We start from the raw sequence: 7185 nt of genomic DNA, 5'->3' as shown, positions 1-7185 counted from the left end.
TGACGGAGTTCTTCTCAGTTCTGGATTTCCATGGAGGTTCAGTATCTCCTAGATCTTCAACCAACTCTTCTTCTTGAACAATGACAGCTTCTTCTACTTGTTCTAGTATGAATCCATTCTCTGTCTTGTCCACTGGAGTTTCTGGTATCTCCTTTATGTTACGCTCTTCATTAGACTGTTCACATAGGGCTGTGGCTGATCCTTGTGTATTTGAGCGCCTAGAAACCCATTGAATTACTACTTGCTCCAGTTGTCGAATGGTTGTTTGAAATTTATTTATTGTTTCCTTTAGGCGAACCTCTGCTTCTCGGGTTGCCGGACTTGGACATGATACAAAGAAAAGTGGTGGTAGTTGGGAGTGATTAGATTGGTACTGGGGTAAGGAAGGATCATATGGTGGTGAATGGTGAAGAGAAGCTTGTGAGTATGGTGGTTCGAGGTTATGTTGAAAGGATGGTTTATATGCACGGGGTGGGGCTTGTTGGTAGTTACAAGGTTGTCCACCATATCTTTTAGCTGGGTATGCACGGTAGAATGGTCTTTGTCCAGGATATCTCGGAGGGTGTTGCTGCCTAAAGGGTTGATTAGATCCTCTTGGCTCCATCCATCCTTGATTGGTCTGACCTTGATGCATATTCCTACTATAACTTCTATTTCCTTCAACAAAGTTAGAACCAAACTCAAAGCGAGAGGGGTGAGAGTTCATGGTAGCAATTAAAGATAAAAAGGAAAAACAAAAATAGAGAAACAAGCAAAAGAAAAATATTTACAATAACCAATAATAAAGCACACGTTAGCAGTTCCCCGGCAACGGCGCCATTTTGAAGAACCGAAGATTGATGGTTCAAAGGTTATAAAAACTCTCGTTGTAAGTATAGTTACTAAACCAAGCAATCAACCTTTCTTACAAATGTTTTGGGTGTCACAAGTAACAAACCCCTTTAAAAATTGTTAACCGAGTATTCAAACCTCGGGTCGTCTTCTCAAGGAACTGCAAGGAAGTATGTTCTTATTACTGGCTATAAAGGTTGTAATCGGGGTTTAGAAGGTGAGAAGAAAGTGATTTAAATGACAAGTAAAGTAGATGGAAATTGAAATAAATAAACACTGTAAAGCAACTTTTGGCAAGGTAAGAGAAATTGGAAGTCCAACTTGGTTATCTCCCTCAACAATAATGAAAGTTGAATCTAAATTCCACTTAGTTAACCTTTAGAAAAAGTTGGGATTATTGAAGTTCAGTTCAATTAGCAAGATAACGATTATCAATTATGCTGAGTTTAATAATGTTGAGTTACTGATTTCTTAACCAAGACCAAAAGGGAAAAAGTAAAATTGTTGGAATAAAAATGTCCTTAGATGGGAAGCAATGGTAACACAAATTAAGGAGAAAGCAATCAATAACTGAAATACCTCAAATAATCATTAATTCAAATCATAACATGGGAAGGATTCATAAGTCAAGTTGGCAACATTTATAGGTACGAATAAAAGCATTAAAGTAAATATTAAACCTGGATCGAGAGTCACTCTTACAAACTAAGAGAAGTCCTAAATCCTAATCCTAATCCTAAGAGAGAGAGGAGAGAACCTCTCTCAAACTAAATCTAAATCATGGAAAGTGAAAATTGGCGAGCTCCCCCTGAATGGATGCATTCCCCCACTTCATAACCTCTGGTCTATGCCTTCTGGACTTGGATTTGGGCCAAAAAGGGCTTCAGAATTCGCTATGAGCATTTTCTGCGATTTCTGGTGCGTGGCCTCTGTCACGCGTCCGCGTGGGTCACACGGTCGCGTCATTCGAAGCATTTCCTTGCCACGCGGTCGCGTCAGTCATGTGATCGCGTCATGTGCGTTCTGCTTAAGGCGCGCGGTCGCGTCAGTCATGCGGCCACGTCGCTGCTGATTCGCACTTGGCACGCGATCGCTTCGTCCATGCGATCGCGTGGATGCCAGTTTCTTCAGAAGCTCCGTTTTGTGCTTTCCTTCCATTTTTGTATGTTTCCTTTTCCATCCTTTAAGTCATTCTGCCTTAGAAAATCTGAAACTACTCAACACACTAATCACGGTATCGAATGGAAATAAAGGTAATTAAAATAATTAATATTAAAGCTTAGGAAACATGTTTTTCACATACATCACATAATAAGGAAGGGAAAGTAAAACCATGCAATTAATATGAATAAGTGGGTGAAGGATTGAATAAATCACTCAAATTAAGCACAAAATATATCATAAAATATGGGTTTATCATAGTGCTCACAAGGGGTAGAAAAATATTTAAAAAAAAACAGAATCAAGTATGACATTCATAGAGATGAAAAGCTTAAGAAGGAACGAGTCCGTTCATAAGAAGAAAGATATGACTCTAATTTTTCAAGAGAACAACAATGGCATAAACAATGTAGTATGCTAAACCAAACTCAAGCCAAAAATAAATTAGGTAAAGTTTATCAACGAAAATCAACCGGAATAAAAGCGAAAAATCCTTACCTTCCAGAATTTTGAAAAATACCCAAATACATAATCAAATAAAGATGTGCATTGGAACTATAGTAGAATCACTAGAAAGTCAAATTGTACTTAAAGTAAGTGCAGTTTCGTAGACAAGTAAAAGCTCAGGTGAGGTATTAGAAATAAACAGTTGTTAATCTGTATAAGGACTTTTCAAAGTTTCATATATAGATAAGTATATATTGAATCAACAGCAATTTTATAAAAATTTCAAAATTGGTTGTAATTACTGTCAAATAGGAGAAAAACTGAATCACAATTTCTTTAAGAATGGACTCAGAACAGGGACTTAGAGGGCACAACGCATCAAGACAGTTCAAAGGTATATCAAAAGACATATGAATCAAGAGGAATTTAAACCCAGAAAGATAGATACAACAAGGATTTCAAACAAGCATATACAATTAAGATCAAACAAAAATGCATATGAATAGAGGAATAGGGTTGAAAAATCAAACTACTTTCCAAAAGGACCAGCAACCAAGAACTTCAAGTTAGGCTATGAAAGAACAAGTCCACTCGAACAGAATTCAAGACACATAATTGGATGACCTCGAGAAGTAGTTTCTAACATTCCCAAAACCTGTGATTCGCTTTATCCAAAACACATATATCATCTATGATAACCCATTAGTGCTTTGATATACATAATTCACTAGTATTAAGCCGGCCAAACTTAATATCAGGAATTATGCAATGCAAGGCTAATGGCATTAATCAATAGACCGTCATGTGCACAAAGCTCTAATTCCTGTTATTCTAACAAGACCTATTACATGACAAACACTCACAGTATGCAATTGAAGCATAGTCGGTCCATTCCTCAGGCTCTACAAGAAAGACCGCTCTGATACCATAATGTAACACCCTAACTATCAAAAGTCACGCTTCCGGCTGCGCCACTCTGATAGCTCGGATATTACGACAACTCTTATACTATTTAATATTAAAATATGAACCTGTTTAAAACTTAGACCAAATTTTTTGAAAACATACATTCATACTTACAATATAAGTTACAATACTCACAGGAGATACACATATATATATACACATACATACATATTAATTTACAAGTATCTCATGTCAAAATCCTATCCCTCTTACAAGACTTGCAAAGTTAAAGGTGAGGGAAACATAAATACTAAAACAATACAGAATTATCGTCTAACAGAAAAGAATAAGCTCTTCTGAACTTCGTTGTCCGTAACCTGAAAAAGAAAAGATCTATAGGGGAGTGAGAACATCGTCCTCAAAAGGGTTCTCACTGTAGGGTTGCAGAATTACTATAATAGGATACGCGAGATAAAATCATTACAGTGATTAATAACCGCCTTATGCATCTTTTCAAAAGCAAAGGTTTACTATAAAGAAGAATTTGAGATCTTTTCTAAAAGAGGAAACTGTTCATTTCTTAAAAAGATTCAAAAGCCTTTCAAAAGGTTTATCTATGCTGAACTAGATCAGTTTTTCATACTTTTCTAAACCAGAAACATCAACCAAACATGGCTTTCGGCCCACCTCATTATCAACCACGGACCTAGGCCCAATCAGTCCAAACAACAAACAATCACCACGGTCCAACAGAATCTCAGTCGCAAACACAAGTAGGAAAGTTCAAGCACAAACAAACGATTACTTCAAGTAGAACAATTAGCAGTTAACCACAATTAATCACAAAGGCAAACCAAGTACAATATGCAAACTCAAACAATGTCACATAGATGCATATGATGAATACCTGTCCTAGTGGCTGATGAGTCTCATCTGTCGGTTATAAAGCCAACCCAACAAGTCCTGGTAGCTAACCATTGGACTGTCCCTCTGTCGTGCATCCCCAACTCGAGTTATTCACAATCATAATTATAATTCACATCCAACACCCTCACTGGTGTACATTCACGGGGGCGAGCTCATCCTGAACTTTCACAGTGACCGGCCACACTTACGACATAGGGTCAGTAGAGTATCGAGTTTCAACCTGGAGCACATGGTGGGTAGCCACTGCTTCTACCCAGGAAAACTCGTATATCAGATAATTGGAAGTGCAGCAATCACAATATCAATAACTCAGCATATACGCATTTATTCTCAGCCATAAATCAACATTCATCTCAGCCAACAACAACAACAACAACAACAAAGCCTTGTCCCACTAAGTGGGGTCGGCTACATGAATCAAACAACGCCATTGTGCTCTGTCATGTATCATGTCTACAGAGAGACCGTTTACATGTAGGTTTCGTTTGACCACCTCATGGATGGTCTTCTTAGGTCTTCCTCTACCTTTCGCCATTTGTCCATCTTCCATCTCATCCATCCTCCTGACTGGATGTTCTATCGGTCTTCTTCTCACATGTCCAAACCACCTGAGATGCGATTCAACCATCTTTTCCACAATGGGTGCAACTCCAACTCTCTCCCTTATATCTTTATTCCTTTTTTTTATCCAATCGCGTATGACCACTCATCCATCTCAAAATCTTCATCTCTGCCACACTCAGCTTATGTTCGTGCTCCCCTTTAGCCGCCCAACACTCCGTACCATAAAGCATAGCCGGTCTTATAGCGGTGCGATAGAATTTACCTTTAAGTTTTAAAGGCACTTTTTTGTCGCATATAAAACCAGATGCACTTCGCCATTTTGACCAACCTGCTTGGATCCTATGATTTATATCCTGTTCAATCTCTCCATTATCCTGTATGATGCACCCAAGATACTTAAAAATTTTAACTTTTTGTAGGATGTTTTCTCCAATCTTCACCTCTATATTGGGGTTTTCCCTTCTCAGACTGAACTTACATTTCATATATTCCGTCTTGCTACGACTTATGCACAGACCATACACTTCTAGAGCTTCTCTCCATAACTCCAACTTCTTATTTAGGTCTTACCTTGACTCTCCCATAAGGACAATATCATCGGCAAAAAGCATGCACCATGGCACAGGCTCTTGGATGTGCTCTGTGAGTACTTCCAAGACTAATGTGAAAAGGTATGGACTTAAGGATGATCCCTGGTGTAATCCTATACCAATAGAAAATTCCTCTGTCACACCACCTTGAGTCTTCACACTAGTTGTGGCCTCATCATACATGTCTTTAATTGCCCGAATATATGCGATCCTTACTCTCCTCTTTTCTAAAACCTTCCATAAGACCTCCCTTGGTACCCTATCATATGCTTTTTCCAAATCAATAAACACCATATGTAGATCCTTTTTATTACTACGATACCTCTCCATCATCCTTCTTAATAGGTATATCGCTTCAGTGGTAGATCTGCCTGGCATAAATCCAAATCGGTTCTCTGTTACTTGTGTCTCTTTTCTCAACCACCCGTTCTATCACCATAAACATTCATCTCAGCCATCCGGCTTAAATTCATAATTCATAGTCAGTCGTTCGGCTCATAACACATTCCATAATCAACCATAATTCATTATCATACACAGCCATTCCGGCTCATAACAAAATAGCACTTCCACCATCCAACATCATCATATTCATAAAATCATCATTCAAGGCATAAATAGCTTTTTCTCAATTCGTTTCACTTTGAAAATCAAAAATAAATTCTTTTCAGCCTTCGCTTTAAAGTTTCCATTCCTTAAATCATCTCAGGCTCATAAGCCACTTTTACTCAAAGTAGGTTCCCTTGTTAAAACAACGCCACCATCGGCATCCTCTTTTCAAAACTTCCAAAACCATGGCAAAATAAAGATCTCTTTTGAAATATTCAGAATCATCCATCCAAAAGCAGGATTTTGTAACAAAAGTTCCTCGGCAGAGTCTCAAGTCTTTAGGGGAGAATAACATAACGCATTTCCTCAAATTCGTTCAAAATCTTTAAAACCTTGGCTTTCTGATTTGAGTAATAAAAATAGAATCTAAGCCAAACCGAGTCGTGTAATTAATTACTCCACCCACACTTTCAAAATCATTTCTTTTACTTAAACCAAACCAATTTCAACCCCATATTAAAATCTGAAACGTTTACAACAACTCGGAAATCATTTTAGTTTTTTCCTAAACTAGAAATCTAAAGGATACTTAAACCATTCTTAAAATGTCAAAGAAAACGAGGTTTATCAATCGAAAATCAAGTTCTTTCAAAGTCACTAAAACTCCTATGTAAAAATCTTTAAATCCAACTCAATTATATAAACCCCTTTTCACCTTTAAAGCAGCTTTAAAGCAAAATCTCTTCCGAACAACTCCCACCTAACCATGATATTTTTCTTAGGAAACAAAGCCAAGGCATAATTCTCTTTTTGATAATTCGTTTCAAAATATAATTCATAGCTTTCTTAAATGATTTAAGTAACATAGTAAAAGTCTTAAGCTCATAATTTTCCAAATGATATTTCGATAAAGCCTCAGATCCCATCGAAATTTTGGCAGCACCTCCCCTAAAACTTGGACTTTGCCACCCTTTCTGGGTCCCATCCGAACCGTTCCACAAATTCCTTTTCAATGGTCCAAAACCAAAAATCGGTTCAGAAGCAAGCTAAATCCAACAGTCATCTCTTTCTCATATCTCAAGGAAACCGTTTCAAGATCAAATCATTATCAACCAATTAAACCCATTTCCAAAACTTTAAAGAAACAGTTCAACAATAACTCATTTATCAAAACCAAACAATAATCCAATCAAACATATAATCATATTCA

The sequence above is a fragment of the Arachis hypogaea genome, chromosome 17 (genome assembly GCF_003086295.3).
Source record: "Arachis hypogaea cultivar Tifrunner chromosome 17, arahy.Tifrunner.gnm2.J5K5, whole genome shotgun sequence".
Classification (NCBI taxonomy): Eukaryota; Viridiplantae; Streptophyta; class Magnoliopsida; order Fabales; family Fabaceae; genus Arachis; species Arachis hypogaea.
This window is presented reverse-complemented; position numbering follows the sequence as displayed.